The following is an 18727-nucleotide window of genomic DNA, read 5'->3' as shown; positions in this document are numbered from 1 at the left end:
TCCTAGAAAGGAAAACCGGGTAGCTGATTTCTTATCTAGACTCAACCATGTAGGTGAGGATGTTCCTGTTAATGATTTCTTTCCTAACAAACATTTGTTTTCTACATTTGTTAAAACACCTTGGTTTGCAGACATGGCCAATTACCTTGCTACAGGAATGTTTCCTCCTTATTTTTCATCTAATAAGAAAAAGAGAATTATTAGAAAAGGTGTTGATTACTCTTGGATTAGGGGAGATAATTTTGTCACTGGACCAATTTGATTATCCACAGGTGTGTCCAGGAAGACGAGATCTATGAAATTTTGAGATCCTCTCACAATGAACCATGTGGAGGACATTTTGCAGACAAGCGAACAACCTACAAGATGCTTCGCTCAGGTTACTATTGGCCAAGTATTTTCAAAGATGCAAGGGAATATGTCTGGAAGTGTGATAGATGCCAGAGAATGGGGCAGCCTGTACAATCAGATGAGATTCCTTTCCAGCCACAAGTTCTCATAGAACCTTTTGAGAGGTGGGCTCTCGATTTTGTAGGTCCCATCAACCCTATGTCCGAAGGTACACAGTATATTTTAGTTTGTATTGATTATGTTACGAAGTGGATGGAGAAAAGAGCATTACCTCGAGTAACAGAGAAAACAGTGGTAGATTTTATTTTTTCTGATATTTTTGTAAGATTTGGTGTACCTAGAGAAATAGTCACTGATCAAGGTACTCAGTTTGTATCAAAGCTTATCTAGTGAATTGTGAACAAATATCAGATTACTCACTAGAAGTCAACCCCTTATCATCCACAAGCCAATGGGCAGGTGGAATAAAAAAATAAGGTGTTGGAGACAATCCTTACCAAGACGGTGCAATTACATAAGAAGAATTGGTCTAACCAACTTGTTGAAGTATTGTGGGCCTACCAAATTACATGGAGAAATACCAATGGATTTTCTTTGTATGAATTGGTGTATGGAAAGAAAGTTTTATTGCCCATTGAATTTCATATCAAAACTTTTAAAATGGAAGTAGATTTGGGAATAAACCTTGATGAAGCTCAGCAACAAAGAATCCTGCAGTTCAATGAGTTGGATGAAATTAGGTAGGATGCTTTTCAGCGTACTGACTTGATTCAGCAACAATGAGCTAAATGGCATGACATATACATTAAATAGAAGAAGTTCAAAGGGGGAGACCGGGCATTGTTGTATGATTCAAAATTAAAGAACTTTAAAGGAAAATTTAGCACACATTGGGTAGGCCCCTATGAAATTGATAAAGTCTTTGATAATGGATCTATTTGGGTTAAAACCGTTGATGATGGGAATTCTACCTTCTTGGTGAATGGGCTTTGACTCAAGTTATATCAAAAACCCCAATCGAAGGAGGAATTTGTGGAAGAAATTGTGAAGAAAAGAGAGTTGGAGATTGTGAGAGAAGGGATCATTCCTTCCACTATCTCTTCTTCATTTCTTGGTGACACAATGAGCTCACTTTGTTCCTCCTCATGATCGATAAAACATGAGACGAATTTCTATTGGGTACAAGTTTATTCCTTTTTCCAGGCCCAATCGACTAATTACGGAAAAGGAACCCCCGCGAGTCTTCTTTCCCAAGTATTTCAAACTCTTTAAAAATGAAATCTGGCGAGCATGGACTACCCTTGGCTCGTTAAAATTACAGGTCAGTAGGTTCTCTCAATAAAATTTTGTTTTTAGTTAAATCAGGATTCCTTGTGTTGGACTGGTGTGGGATTTCTTAAGGACCTCCTTCCAACAATCTTCGCCAATCGACATTAGCAAGTTATCTGGGTGTAATATCAGAGCCTTATGATGCCTTGAAGCTTGTATGCCCCAGTGACAGGCTATCTTGCCAGCAGCAATGGGGAATCACTATGGCTCCTTGACTGCTGGATCCTACAGGGGGGTTTGACATCAACACATTAGTTCACACCTGATAGGATGCATCAGGGTACCTCGGTCCTCACTCTCAATAAAGGTGATGGGCCTTGCATTGGTTAAAAACTGACCTCGATGATTGGTAATCCAATGAGCTCATTGCACATTCGACATCAACAGCTTTTATTCATGTGTACTGAACTGTACACAAGTGAGAGAGAAACGTTAGTTTGTGGTTTGATTTCATGTAGAAGCTCCACAAGTCATGGTTTGATTTCCTGCGAAATCTCCGCAAGTCATGGTCTGAATTCCTGTAGAAGTTTCAAAAGTCGCGGTTCAATTTTCTTGAAGATTCAATAGTGTGGTTCCATTTCCTGCAGAAAAGTTCAGCAGTCCAGGTTCCATTTACTGCAGCGGCACCCTATTTTTCTAAAAAAACAAAAACAAAAATTATAAACAGAGCATTAATTTAAAATTATTTAAAAGTACTCAGATTTTTTAATACTAGTTGAGGTCATGAATTGTGAAATCATATATCTGATTTAATTATTAGGTGGGTTATCATCTCAAGGAAATGCATGCGTCATCCAAAGTGCTAGACCGTTGGAAAGTATAAAGGTAAAGTATAGCCGACAATGAGACACTTTAGGTAAAGGGTAATTAACACTTTTATTTTTAATTATTTGTATGATTTTTCGGGCTATGGTAACCCTTGCAGAAAAATGCAGCCATAATCAAGTATATTATGACTCCAGCTCCTCCCCTGATCACCATGATTTTGACACGAACATTATACATCCTCCCCATATCTTCCTGCAGGTCGGATCATGATGAAAATCATGGTCATGACCTGTCTCTTAAAGATCCCGTGCTTTGCGATCACATTCTATAATAATCCCTCCCTTGTCGTGTGAGTCTGTTACAAATATTAAGTTGATATTTCCAAAGAAGTGCATACACCCTGTCTTCCAGTCTTTCACCATGTCGACACTACATGACCTTGTCTACTTTGAGCTGCAAGGGCCTGAGTTGTTGGAGGCCAACCCTCACAGCAAGGCGAGATTGGAAAGAGCAGGGTGGCTACCATTTTTCTAGCGATTCAGCGGCCACAACTCAGAGGTGACAAAATATTTCACCCTGAACCTGAACGATGATAAGGCTCAAGTTGGGGATGTTCAATTCAGGTTGACCGAGGGTTTGGTAGCATGAGCATGCAGGATTTCACAGTTGGGAGAACGTTGGTTCAAGAACCAGTGTTTCAACAAGAGTTTGTGTGCATCCTTCCTCCGTAGAGAGCATTCGGACCCTGACTGGAGTAAGGGAATCTCGTAGGATTTCTTGAAGAGTAAGTATTGGAACTTATTGTTTTTCCTACAAAAATACATCACGTGTGAAGGTCGCTTCGGGCTTGTATTCCTGTTTCATATTTGGCTCCTCACCCATTTCCATGACAAGTCACTAAATTTTCCCTATTACTTGAGGATGTCGATGACTGCCAAGGAGAGGGGGGTTAATTTAGAGGAAAACCTATACCACCATGGGATGGTGAAAATGATCTTGCTGGAGGTTTTGAAAGATAAAAGGTGGACATGGGAGGAGTTCTTGGCCGAAAATTATTTTGAAGAGAATGAGGATTTTGATTCCTCATATTCTACGAAGGAAGCAAAAAAAGATGAGGAGGTGGTGATGATAGGGGAGATTGTGGGCCAAAAGCCCAAGTCAAAGAATGGTACTTCCACCTCGGCAAAAAGATTTACTAGAAGCCAGTTTGTTCAGCTAGCAATAAAAGATACTGCAGATGCAGAAGTATTGCCTGAGACACCAGATAAGAAGAAGGAGAAACACCACGGCCCACCCAAAGGTAAAGAGAAGATTGAGTCAACTTAGTTTATTGGTGAGGAAGCAATGTCCTTTCAGGACTCCCCACTGCATGGAAGTGGGAATAACAAAAAAGAGGAACAACATGCAGAGGAGGTCCTTGGGTTGCCTAAATATCTCCAAGGACATCAGGGAGGGGAAGTAATCCCTCAGAAGAGATGGTCTCTATGAGAATTGGAAGAAATCATCACCAACCTCACCATTTCAGAGAGTGATTTGAGAAAGGAAAATGAGACCCTGAAGGAGAAAAACCTGCATATCTGGAAGGAGCATGAAGAGTGGGTCCATAAAATAGCCCGAATTATGAAAAATAAGAAGGCTAAGATCAACCATCTCAAAAGGAAGAATGAATTGTACAAGGGTAAAATTCCTGTAGAATCCAACGATAACTAGTTGAACTAGTTGGCAGAGGTAGCAGATCAGTTAGCTGCAATAGATGTAGCTCAGGATAAGGAATAATTTCCTTTTTCTTTTTTGGGAGACGTAACCGTTTTACTTGCATAAGGGGCATGCAAGGACTTAGGTGTGGGGGAGATGTTGGGAATTTGTTTTGCCCAATTTTGACATCTTTTTCTATACTTTCCCTCTCCCATGTTGATTATCTTTAACCCCTACTATGCCTATCTCAGTTATAATACTTGTATTTTTGCCAAAAGGGTGCCATAGGCTGAAGGTATGCAAATTAATACTAAAAGGTGTATTTTACCTTAACTTTGAGTATTCATTAGCTACCTATTCATTATTTTATTACCATGCCAACTAATCTCGTGTTCCTGTGCATATTTAATTTGATTCAAAAAATAGGCCCATAATTTCTGCAGACAGTTGTGCGATCTTATTTCTTGCAAACACTCTGGATTTCCTGCAATCGTGGATTTCCTGTAACTGCATGGATTTCCTACATCAACATCGGTGGTTAGCCATGTTCCATGACTATCTATGTTCAATGCAACATTGGTTTTGTGGGGAATATATCACATATGGTTGCTATCCTATTAGCCTTCTCAGATTTTCCAACAACACTGCCTAGATTCAGAAGTCTTCTCTCGTTGGCTATTTGGAGGAACAACTACAACCATATAATGAGTTTCATCTAATCCATTCTTTCAGTCATGGATTAGACCAAGTATGGCTAAAAGTGATATATTTTAGTAGATCTCTTAGGCGATGGATTAGATTAGCAACCTCCCTTATTTAGAGCCATATATGGGCTTTGTAAATGTATAAATTCTATCCTAGTTCCGATGATAGGGGTTGTTAGAGTCTTGGGTTGCTTTTAGCACTGACTATGTATCAAATTGTACTTGACTATATTTTCAAATTAATATAAAGATATATGTTCTATCCATTACAGTGAGCAACCTCTTCTAATTTGAAGGGGTTGTGAGTAAGGGAGGGCCCCCTTTGCTCACAACTCCCATAGTTTAGTCTTTATGTATTTTATTTCTGTTATGTAGCAATAATTCATTTTTACAGCTAATGTACTCTTTCAAATATATATCAGCAGCACTGGATTAATTGAATTAGTTTCATGTTCATGTGTGGAATTTAGTTAATGAAGATTTGATTTCTCATGTTGATTGAATTTATGAATTTGCTGTAAGTTGATTTCTATATCTTTTCCTAATCATCATCAGCAATTTTAAGAGCTGTAGAGGGAATTTTTATCCACTCTATAGCCTTTGTTGCTAAGTGATTGATGCAGGAAAGAGTCATTGGTTTTGTATGATTGGTTAGTTAGATTAATCAACACTTACAGTATTAGGCCTGCATATACTTTGCATGCATCTCACAAGCTTACCTGCTCGAGTTGATGATTTATGTTTAATCAAATTATAATGCTATAATTTGACTCAACATTAATTTTCATAATACATGTGTGATGATGAAGCAGTTGATGTGGATATGCTATTAATATGATGCATAAATGTTTGAAAAATCTGATATAGTTTGACTTCATGATCTGACCATTTTTTTGATGAATGAGAACATTATGATAGACAATTTGATGTCTAAAATGATGATGACTAAAATGGCTTCCCATTCAGAGGGAAAAACTCTCCATGATATCTCTACACCTATTATTAATTACAGAAAATGAATAAAAGACACTTTCCAGTTAGAGGAAGGATTCTGGACATGAATAACCATCTGATGTTAAAAGGATTTTGGCAAGTTCTGATTTACGCAGAGGATGTTTCTCCTAGCCTAACACCCAACCACTAGGAGAAAGGCTTAAGAGTGCAGTTATTGGCCTCGCAGCCGCATGGAGGAAGGCCTATGGGTGTAGTCTTTCCTATAGTACACACAAACTAAATCCATATTCATAAAACGAGGACCACACCAGAAGTATGACATACCTACATATATGGAGTAGACAATAGAAAGTTCTATAAGTAGGGAAGTTTGAATTTTTTTATTTATAATAGAAAATGTGAATTTCTTGGCTAATCTTGTGTTTGCGGGAGATTGAAATATGCATATCAGTATATTGTTTTCCTTGAATTGATCATTTAAGCTAGTATTTGATAACAATTGCAATGATTTTACAATATTTGGCTTATTGGTTTAGTATAAATGAGCAGTATTGGAATTTTGACATGATGCTTGATAACTCACAAATATGTCTTGGCTTATGGATTTATTGAATTCATAGTAATAGCAATTTAGAGTCTTGATTAAGATTTGGTATTGAATGGAAATTTTCATTGATATGGCGATGTTATGAATTATTTGACTTGGTGGGCTAGGTGACTTTTAGTATTCATAATTGATTATGTATTATCACCTTAGGCATTTGGAAGATTAATTGAAGTACAAAAATTTGTAATTCAATGTGAACTGATCTCACAATGAATGGATGAAACTTATATGACTTATCCCTGGTGTATGCACTTGCATCTAGTGACAAAAATGATTTATCTTATGATAGTGACAATGGCTTCATAAATTTTGGCTTGATATCGCTTTGTAAGTAATAGTTGTTGACATGAAAATAGATAAGGTTGTAACTTGGTATTTGGATGTGAGTAGAAACCTTTATGATATTAGTTTTGGTATCTAAGGCTTGATAAGCCGAGTTGGTTAATTTGATTGCATAGTATTGATTTATGTAAGGATGAGTATATTGGTTTTATTAGTATAATGTTTCTAGATAGTATTGTTGTTGGCATTAACGATGTAGTTGTTGGTACATAGATGGATGCAATCTTGTTAGTTGGCATTGATGTCAACCTGGGAGCCGGATGATATCTAGCTCTTTATGCTTGATTGATTTCTTGATTGATATGATTGAGTGGTTGCAGGTATTCTTGGCTTGTAGTGAAGCCTCGCTTGTGATATTGTTGCTTGGTTGACATGTCAGTTGCACGGTGCTTTGATAGTTGTGTAAATGCTATGTGTGTGGAACAGAGATTACCATGGTACAGGTGTTCATGGGATTGTCATAAGCATGGTATTTACCCATGGTATTGACCAAGAGATTACCATGGTACAGGGATCCATGTTATTGACATAACCATGGTATTTACCTGTGGTATTGATATGAAGATTACCATGGTACAAGGGTCTATCGTATTGAACTGGATTTTACCATGGTACAAGTGTCTAACGTATTGGGATAACCATGGAATTTTCTTGTGGCATTGGCATGGATATTTTGACAAATATTATTGTGATTGCTTTTGCGTGTGTTTGTGGATTGATTTAGTGAGCTGTGTGATTGATGGTGTGAGTGTATGGGTGGAGTGAGTGAGTGCTATAATACTTTAAATATATAATTATACACATGTAGCAGCGTTTAAAGTGTTTAGATCAAATTTTATTATTTAGATTAGAGATGTTATTGGGTTTCTCATGGTGAGGAAGTTTTGAGAATCCAATTTGAAAATGCATGAAATGTGGTTCACATTGAGGTGTTGAAGGCTTGAGGTTTCATTATAGACAATGTGTAAATAAGGTGGGTTCCTTCTAGTAGACAAATGAGAACAGGAAGAAAAATTCTTTAGACTCGAGTGATGTTGTGTGATGCTTATTGGTTGTGGTGGCTTTCAGAGAATGGTTGTTCATAGAGTCGTGATAGAAGATATTTTCCAATTGATGTTGCTAGCAAACTATCTTAGTAGTCTAGTTTTCCAATTACTTTGTGGTAGCTCCTCTATGTAAAAATTTCATTAGCATAATAGAATATTTGAGTAGTAGTAGTAGCGGGTGGTTTTTTTCCCTGGAGAGGGTTTTCCACTATAAAACTTTTTGTTCTCTTATGTGCATCATTGATATTGTTCATGGTGGTTTAATATGTTAATTTTATGATGATTTCTTATGATAAATATTGGGTTACTAATTCTTGGTTGTTTTGAAAAAAAGATTTGAAAAGTTAATAAATCCTCACATCGTTGATTCACCCCCCCCTAGTAGTGAGCTCAATTTCAACAATTGGCATCAGAGTTGGGTTCCCCTGGTGAAGCATGATTTATTGAGAGTAGATTGTGGTATTATGGCCAACAACATGAGGAAGACATGACATAATAGGAACAACTGCAATCAATCCAAGAACGCTGCAAAAATTTGGAGAACCTCTTCTATTGGTGAAAGATATGGCTAACAACATTTTCATTCATGAAAATTTTATTTCTCATTGCCAGTATGGTGATGATGATTTTGGGCTTATTGTAGAAGTTGATAATCAAATTTTTGAAGTTGATTCCTTAAGAGATGCAGAAGGTGTTTTTGCAGTGCAGGAATCTGAGGATAATTTACTTAAAACAATAGTTACCTTTAAGGCCGAACACAAATCTCAAGCAAGGTTAATTGAAAAGTTGATGGATGAAAATAAAGTTGAAGAAAATGCTCCAAATTCTAGAGGAAAGAGAGTTTGTTCTCTAAAATAAAATTCTAATCTAAAAACCCAGTTGGAGAAGAAAAGGAATATTGGAGAAGATATTGAAAACCAGCTAAACGAACAGACCAGAATTTGCAAAAATTTTGAAGCAAAAAAAGAATAAAGTAGATCAAGCCAAAAAGGGGGAAATGATGCAAAAACTAAAGAACCCAAACCAGAAATTTTCATCAGCTCTAAATGAAGTGTCCATCAAGAAAAAAATGCAAAGGATTTGTTAAAGAAAGGTATGAGAAACATTAGATGTTTTTACTGTACAAAATTTGGTCATACTTCAGCAAATTGTAGGAGCATGCAATAGAAGAAGCAATCAAATGAAAAGAAAAATCATGCAAGATTATCTTTCCCTAGATATAGAAATGTGTTTCATGGGTACTTTAATTTTGTAATGAAATTGGTCATAAAGGTATTCACTGTAAAAGGAACCCCTTTCTGCCATTTTGTGGACACATTGGATGTTTTTACTGTGATAATTTAGGCCATATGGCCAAATACTATAAAATTCCTATTGCCATCATGGAGCCCAGATGGAAGAAAAAGAATCCTGGTGTGAATACCTCTAACATGCATCAAAACAACCTACACTTGAAATTGAAGAAAATTTGGAAAACAAAAGAAACTTGAGGCCCATTTGGCCTCAGTCGGAGCTTCAAGCAACAACTACAGAATCTCAAGAGAAGCTCCTCCAAGAAATGTAGCATTTGGTTAAAGCTTTATTTTGTTCACTTATCATTTTTAAAATAGGAGCATGATTTCGTTTAAATCTACTTATTCTAATTGAATTATTGCATAGGGAATAATGAGAAATCACCTACACCACACAAATGAATAGATTATTAGATTTTGAAAATTAAACAAAGAAGAAGGAAAAATAAGGAAAAGAAATGCACATAACTGAAGCTACAGAGGTCACTTTTTTCTCGAACGAGCAGTTTGTTGTTTGAAGGAGTTATTAAGAGCTTGTGGTGCGATTATGATTTGTTTGATTAATTCTTTGAGATATCTTGCAAGTAATCGGGGAATTAATCACTAGACTATTTCTAATTAATAATTTATGTGAGCATGCATAAAAAATTTAGTATGGGTTCAAACCAAGGAAATTACCTATGGAAAAATAACACATTAATCATTGATTTTTTTTTTATTTGTTTCTGGAATTAATTGCTGGGTCGAGCCTCATTTAGATGTTCTCATTCAGTCAACATGAGAAACAAGTTGAAGAGGATATTTTTTTTTGGAAATAGTGTGAAAGCATTGTATTTCCAGTTGTGGAGTAATGACAATTCATGGAAAAAAAGGAGTCATGCCTAGGTTTTGCTTTGAAAAAGTGATATTAGAGTTTGCATGCGCCTATGAGTTAATACATTCAGATTGTACATGGCGTGTAATTGTCAGAGTGAGATATTCCTCTCAATGTGTATGCCAAAGAAGAGGCGATTGGAGGAGAGGGAGCTTGTCTGGTATGGTGGGTTGTAATTCAATGATTAGAGGTGGAAGGCTTGAATCTAATTAAATGCCATGATGGACACCACATATGATATTGTTGAGGAGATCTCATTCCAGGATTTTGAGGATGACTCCCTCCCACTTGGTAGTATTCTCAATGATGTTCTTCAATGTGAAGTTGGCATTAGGGGGATTTTGAGGTCTAAAATGGGCCTCCTAAGAAAAATGTACAACCAAAACAAAATTTATAAGAAACAATAGGATTCAAGATGATGATGTCAACCATGGGGGATGATTCACCATTTTTGGAGTTAAAAAGTAAAAATATTAAAAAATAATAAAATAATAAAACTACTTGTTCAACTCATATTTTTAACTTGAATGCTCACTGAGAGACAAGAGAGGAATTGAGCGATGGTGAGCGCTAGGGTTGGTGTATGCGGAGATCTGTTGGCGGCCGCAGCCGGGCCAAAGTCTGGTGCTGAAGGCGGACTAGGGTTCGGAGCTACAGGGAGAGCTGCTCGATGGCGCAGTCAATCGACCCAAATCACTCCAGATCATCGTGGCAGTGTGCGGAGTAAAGGCCGGAGGGGTTTGTGTGATGTAGGTCTGCGCCCTCTTTCAACCCACTGGCCAGAACTCTGCAGACTAGGCCTAAATCGATTTGATCCAGCCAGCAAGCGAGACCACAAGTTGCAGATCGGCGGTTGGGAGACGCGGGCATCACCAGAAGGTCGTCTCTTTGCGTGGTTGCTCGAGGAGGGCTCCCTATGGCGGAAAATCAAAGGCCCAAACTGCGATCCCGATCAAAGGAAGCGTCAGGCCAAATGGCGTATAGGGGGCAGGGTTCATAAAACCCAGAATGTATGGAGAAACGGCAGGGGGGGACTGCATGCACCAGATCTGTTTTCCCCTCCAACGCATGATCCCCAGCTTTGTGTTTCAGGCTTGGATCTACACGATCTAGCCTTTATACGGGCAAAGCTTGATCCCAGGCGGTAGAACGAAGACACCAACCCTAGATCGGGCAGAGTTTCTGCAGATCTAGTCATGCATAAAGGAAAACGAACCAAAACGGAGCCAGATCTGAAATTACGCCATCAGCCAGAGCAGGTAACAAATACTTATTTTCAGATTCTGATTAAACCCCCTCAGGGGAAAACTCCTTTAGTATGGGTTCATGCAGGAGATGCCTCCATGCAACTGAAACAACAAATAAGGGCAGAAATGGGATACCCAGTTTAGGCCCAGCATCTGGTCAGTGGAAGGCAGTCCCTACAGGACTGTAGATCGCTGGAAAGTTATGAGATCGGGCCAGGGTCAATCATTATCTTAAATCTCAGATTAAGAGGGGGGGCTCTGCCTCAGGGATAGACAAGCTCCTCAGGGGGAGACAAAAGGAAAAAAGCTGCAGCTCACCACCAACCAAAGTCCTACAAAAACATCTTATAGGGCAGCAGGAATTCAGGGTTCGCTCCAGATCAAGGTGGACACATGCCCAGGCCATACATAGTGGATCAGTCAGAGCAAACCCCAGCTTTAAACTTAGATTCTTCAGGGCTGGATGATTTCGTCAAGTCCTATGAAACGCAAGCTCTAATTTGCCATTTCAACAGCTTTTGGCCTAAACCTATGGATCTTTTCCATTGGATCTTCACCAGCTGGACCATGGAATGTGATATTCATTTATGTTCAAAGGGTTTCTTCATAGTAAGATTTACATCCAAGGAAGTCAGAGATACAGTCATCAGTGTCGGGCCATGGTTTTGGGGAACATCGGGGCTGTTTATGACCCCATGGTTCCCAGATTTCGATCCAAATAAAATGGCTGTAACCAAAATGCCAGTCTGGGTTAGGCTACACAATCTCCCTCTGCACTTTTGGGATTAACGAGTGCTGGAAGGCATTGGGAACAGCATAGGGAAATACATCAAAACAGATCTGGAAAGGATCAATGAAAGGATCTACACCTTCGTACGTATCTGTGTGGAAGTAGATTTAAGTAAAGGGCTGCCGGAAAATATAAGGTTGATCTACAAACAACAGAGCTGGCTGCAGGTACTAGATTATGAAAACACTGCTTTCAGATGTAGGATCTGTAGGCAGACAGGACACTTACAAAGTTCATGTCCAGAAGCCAAGAATAAAAAGAAGCAGCAAGGGAAGCAGAGAAAAGGATGGCACTTTTCTCCCCCAGATTCAGAGGACAAAGAATCAGAAGCAGCTGAGGAAGAACTCCCAGCAGAGAAAACTGAGGTAGCACAAGAAATGGAGAATCAGAGAGGAAGCTCATCAGACAACAAGGCAGTGGAGACACGCATGGATCCTAATACGGGAGGCATCAAACGGCACCACCACTCAGACACTTCAGATTCAGACAAAGAACCTGGTCCACAGAATACAGAGACACAGTTAGTTATTGCTTCGATCGAGCCCTCTCAAGGAGAGTGGCGTAAGGTCGAAAAGAAAAAGGGGAGAAAAACTTGATGCGTGAGTCCTACTCATTTCAGTTTTTTGCCCCTCTCATTTCTCTCTCCTCTCTTCTCTTTTCTTATTCTTTGTGCACGTTAGTTCTCTAACGTTGCGTGGGGTGCAAAAGCACTCGGGCCCTTGTGGCAGCATACGGAATGCTTCATTGCATCTGCTAGTGTAACTTTTCATTATCTTTTTAATAAAAAGTTACCGTTTTTTTCCTTGGAAAAACTCATATTTTTAACTTATCTCCCTAATATTTTACTCAAATTTCGAGTGGGATTAGTTGCTGGATGAAATATTTAATTCCTCATCCAAGGAGCACCCATGCTTCATACTTTCAATGGACCCTACTACACGACAAATGAAAAATACATGAAAAGACGTGATTGCAATCACAATTTTCATCTATTTCTCATTTTTTGTCTAGTAGGGTCCATCAAAAGTACAAAACATAGGCACTCGTTGGATGAGGAACCAAATTCTGCATCCAACGAGTGTTTCCACTCGAAATTTGAGTAAACCCATAGGGAGATAAGTTGAAAATACGTGTTGAAAAAATAGTTTTTTCTTTTTACCCTCTAAAATTTGATGATATAATGTAATCTTATTTTATTATTTCCACTATTATTTTATAATTTCTTTAGGAGGAGCATTTCAGACCTCAAAACTCCCGTAATTCCATCAATTTACATATAAATTTGAGAGAGAATCAATTCTCTCACATAGTGCATGCAACATGAGAATTTCAAGCATCGAGGATACAATGAAAGTGCTTCAGAAGAAGCTTGGATTAGAACTTTCAAGAATGATGTTAGAAGAGGAAGCATCTTTAACTAATACTTTCAACCATTATCTCAACCTGATGGGCATAATAGAGACTCACCATTGGGTATGCAGAATAAAAAAAAAATAGTTGTCAAAGTGATATGATGACATATTCGGCAAGATGATTCATAGTGGAACATCTCCTGAAGATATGTACAAAGTTGTTTGTGAGAAGGATATTGAATTGTTTTGACTGCACATCCAACACAAATAAATAGAAAAACGTTGCAATACAAGCACCTGTAAATTTCACATTTGTTGGAATATACTAATATAGCAGTCTTGGCCCATGAATTGCGTGAAAGGTTGATTGAAGAATTGAGGAGAGAGGTTACTTCCTTATGGCAGACAAATGAGTTGAGATGTCATAACCCCACACATGTGGATGGAGCTTGGGTTGGTTTGCACATTGTGGAATAGTCCCTTTGGAAAGCTATAGAGTCAGTGCTACCTTGAAAAATCATGTTGGTAGGCCTCTTCCTTTGACATGCACTCCTATCAGATTTCGTTCCTGGATGGGAGGTGATAGAGATGGAAATACAAATGTAGCTCTTAAGGTTACCAGGGATGTTTGCTTCTTTGTGCATTGGATGGAAGCAGATATATATATTTGAGAAATTGATTGTCTTCAATTTGAACTTTCAATGAATAGATGCAGTGACAGTTTGAAGTAATTTACATATGAAATCTTAGAAGCATAAAATAGATATGAGGAGTGGCATTAGGAAAATGGGTTTCATTAGACTAGCCATAGCTTTCATGCAAAGCATTCAGTTTGCAATATTCCATCCTTACAGTCCCAACTTCCATCTGGTGTAGATATGCATGCATGTATAAAATGCAATGGTGGAGAATTCTAGCTACACATTTTAGAGTTCCCAGTGATAGATCACAGTGATTTCTTTGAGTTTTGTAACAATGCTGAGAGCTTAGTGACCCTGTTAAAGAGTTCCCTTTTAAGAAATTCAGAAATGTTTCTACAAATGCATCTTCAATTGGATCTGGGACTAGAAATCCTTCTGGTAGTAGTACAATAGGTTCTGGTTTCTCCATTTCTTTAAAGAAAACATCAGAATTTAATGTGGGTAAATCCATCTTTCATAAAATTCTTAATCCAAGCATTACACAGTACCTAGATTTTTCTTGTTATAGAATTACCCTTGAACATGTAAGGGTAATAAATCATATACATGTTTTTGTGCACATGATTTGAAGTAATTATGCATGGAAGAAATAGATTAATGGTAGTGAATGAGGAGTTTAAGAGAGAGCCCATATACTAGTTTGTTGATATTTAGAAGAGGCTCTAATTATGGAGCTTGTGTGCATGCTAGAGCTGGATTGTGTGATGGTGTATTTGTCGATATGATTTGATTCAGTGTGCACCTTAGAGTGGATTAAACCAGAGATTTGATCAAAATACACACTAGTAATTTGTTTGCTGACATGTTTTTCATGTAGGGGCTTCTATGGAGTCTAGTGTATTGTCTTAGCTATGTAATAATTTCATATGCTATGCAATAAGTTGATGGTTGAGGTTGAGTCATTTATTTAAAAGATATATGATGCCATGTCTTCATGGTTGGGGGTTGAGTTATTTTGTATTGGTTGAGTGGGTTTGTCATTGATTTGTTTGACGTGTAAGGGCTATTTACAGTATTCTAAAAATTGTGTTTTACAGACACTAATGGCTGAAAAGATTGTTCCCACAACTCTATATCTCATGATTATGCCTTGTACTAAAATTGCATAGGTGTAGAGATATTCGTGTGCCCTTGTGCATAGGTGGTAATTGTCATTTTCAGTCATGTATCTCACTTATGAAGTCCTGTAATAAATGTTTAAAATTTTCATGCCATGACATGTCAATTCATAATGCAGAGTAATTTGATGCCAGTGTCATAGTATGATATTTCAAGATGAAGCCCTATAAAAGCTTATGTGAATTGTGTTAGTCATCATCATTCAGTCGTGTAAGCACACATTGGCGCATATCAGTCCATGCAGCCTTTAATGTCAATATTTCGTAATGGTAAGATTCATGTATCAGTCATGTGCATTGAACAACTTTGTACTCGATTGGTCAAAGCATGGATAGTATTTTGTATATGGAAAGAAAGAATTCTTTATACAATGATGATGGTCCTCAAGGGGAGCACGTATGTTATGTAGTTGTTGATTTGATACAAGCATGATGATGATGCTGAGGGGGAGAATGTTTTCCATGTTATTGTTGGTAAACTATGGTGTCGAGTTACTGATGGTCATCATATGTTTGACACTGTGGCTGTCTAGATGGAGCTGATGGTTTAGTTTGTTACTGCTTGGGAACATGTTGTCGTTGTTTTGGATGCGAGTGAGGTTGATGCAATTAGTGATGCTGATTGAGTTTTATTTTTATCATGATATATCCATTTGTTTCTGTTGAGTTGAGATGATGTTGTTGTTTGTGCTTTTGATGTGTTGTTTCTCGTTTGAGTTTGGAGAGAAAGTGTTGCTACCTACATTATGTTATTGTTGATGGATATGGTTTGTCGTTTCTTTATGATGGGGATAATAGTTGTGTTAGCATTATGATGCATGTGTTGTCCTTGATGGAAAATCACTTTTAAAAGAACAAGTATATGGTAACTAGATGAATCTACAGGTCAGATCAGAGGTGATAAAATGATGGAACAGAGATATTAGTGGTGACAAAATGATGGAACAAAATAATGGGTCAAAGGTTTACGGATCAGAATCAGAAGCTTGATACAAGAAATTGTTCATATTAATAATTAGGTGTTTTCCTTGATAGCAATCTACCTGATGAGTTGTACTTGATGACAACCTATTTGATGAATGGATTACTTGATGTGAAAGAATGCATGGCCGTTGTGTTTACAGATGTGACAAATTCCATGGCAGTTTGGAGGAATCAGTTAAGAAGTGATGTATGATGGAAACTCATGTTGTAATAAGTCAATTTAGAGGTAACAATGTAATGGCACAAAAGAAAAGGATGATGAGACAAAGGATTGCAGATCAGAATCAAGAAATTGAGGAAAGGGAATGTTTTAAGTTGTATACGATGTTTAACCTAGTCCACGTAGCATATACATGCGGGTGCACAGAATAAAAGGCACATATATGTATGCATGCAGTTTTATAGAAGGAAAAGCATGTATTGGATGTAAAATTAAGGTTAAATAATACCAAGGGTCCATACCATGGTATTAGCCGACAATATTGAGTGAAATAATGGTTACTTGATATCGTCTAAGAATACCATAGGTTCTAAGTGTTGTTTTTGTGCATGGTATTTACAAAGGCTCTAAGTATATAAGGAGGAGAAGATCAAAGTGTGAGTGAAAGTAATGAAAATATTATGAGGAGTTAGATCAAAATAAAATATGCATGTATTGGGTTATTGATGCTTTGCCTGACCTGAGCTAAGTATGCACCTGAGTGCTTGATGATGGATGAGATCTAATAGATCTGAAATAATTATGCACTAATCATGGATCAGGATCATGAGACCTGAAATGACTTATCATGTATGATTTGATAATGGATAGGATAGATCTAAGTACTACATCATGTTTTATCCTTTAAATGCTATGATCTGGGCATATCTGAAGTCTTGAAAAGTTGCGAAGTTATAAGTCATTATTTGCAGATCTACACGCAGGTTCACCTCGGTGAAGGCACGTATACACGCAGATTTGACACTTCAAAGTAGCGTATGCATAGGAAGGGCTTGTTGTTCAGAAATGACTGATCTATCTGATCAGTGCTACTACTTTACTGTTGTTTGTCAATGATGTCTTCATTAGATATGAAGTTAAACTGATTGTATAACAAGAATGAGTGTCATTGACTGATTGATTGAGTAAGAAGGTTGATCTTGCTGCTATCTATTTAGAACTCCATAATATGAAATTAGATCTTTAGAATGTCTTTGGATAGTACAATTTTTGGTTCAAAAGTTTTATGATTCAGTATATTTAGAGGTATATGCAGGTTGGGTTATAGAGAGTAGCGTATACACACACGTTGGCCTCATTGAAGTGGCGTATACATTCTGACATATGATTTTTGAGGTTACAGTTGGTTCTGGTTGTTGATGCAACATTCTGGGTTCAGTTCTGTGTACTGGTAACAATGATCTATCTATTCCAGTTGATTGGTTGAATTTTGATTAAGTATCGGTTGATTGGGTTTTGAGTGAATCGTTGATTCAGTTGTGTAAGATGTTTTGATGATTGATTGCCTTAAAAATAAGATGATTGGGTTTCATTTATGTCAGAGAATGATGATTGAGTTTCAATGATTGATGATTGAGTTTAGTGATTGATGCTTGGGTTTCAGTGATTGCTTGATGTAGTAGTGATTGATGGTGTATTCCAGTAGTGATTTATTTTGAGCTTCAATGTTACTGATTGGTCCAATATGAAAATTTGATGAAACGTGGCCTACATATTGTGTTGATGTGTACCAGGAGTATCTGGTTTGAAAATTTATGGAATGTGGTCCCTGGAGGAAGACTGAAGGTGGTAGTCTTCTGTAGGCCGGCGCCTACGTACTGGTAAACATATTATCCAATACAAGAGCTAGGGGGTTGCAACTCCCTTCCAGTAGTATCTAGAGAACGAGTGAAGGTTGTATCTTTCTATAGGCTGACGCCTACATACCGGTAAACATATCAGGTAGTACAAGAACTAGGGGGTTGTGGCTCCCTTCCAGTAGAAGCTGGAGAACGAGAGAAGGTTGTAGCCTTCTGCAGGTGTGTGCATGCGTATTGGTATGAGTCTGAGCCAGTACATGATTGTAAACAACATTTTATTTATATTAAAAGAAGAAGGAGATAACAACAATAAGTGGTTTTCTCCCACATTGGGTTTCCACCTTAAATCTTGGTGTTCATGTGTGTTTCTTATGTGTGATGGTTTGTTTTTTTATTACAACACATGGTTATTATTTATCTAATGTTTAATAAAGTATTGATACACTGGTTGAAGACAAATATATGTTGAATTAATTGAATCATAAGTTCACTGGATATACGCTAATTGTCTTAAGAATAGTCGCATACACACGCATGTTACTTTCAGGAAAGTTGCATATAGAAATTTGAATATGAAATGTGAAAAGTTATTGATTTCAAAATATTGATTCACACCCCCCCCCACACAATACTTTTCCCAACAATTTTATGATTTGTTGTTGATATAGATGGAGCTATTTCTTGAGTATGGTGTTTCTTCTTTAGGATGGAGTGAGTTATGGTTGTTGCTGCTAGTTGAGACAGAACTGGTGTCTAGGGGGAGTTGTTGTAGA

At 37.6% G+C, this 18727-nt stretch overlaps 1 pseudogene; it reads left to right on the top strand.

The window, feature by feature from the left end:
• Nucleotides 1–10180: 10180 nt before the first annotated feature.
• On the top strand, nt 10181–14621 carry LOC149154290 (phosphoenolpyruvate carboxylase 4 pseudogene; annotated as a pseudogene).
• Nucleotides 14622–18727: the final 4106 nt, after the last annotated feature.

This window comes from Pinus tabuliformis, chromosome 9, assembly GCF_031772625.1.
Source record: "Pinus tabuliformis cultivar Carrire ecotype Pingquan chromosome 9, CPIR1, whole genome shotgun sequence".
NCBI lineage: Eukaryota > Viridiplantae > Streptophyta > Pinopsida > Pinales > Pinaceae > Pinus > Pinus tabuliformis.
This window is presented reverse-complemented; position numbering and strand designations above follow the sequence as displayed.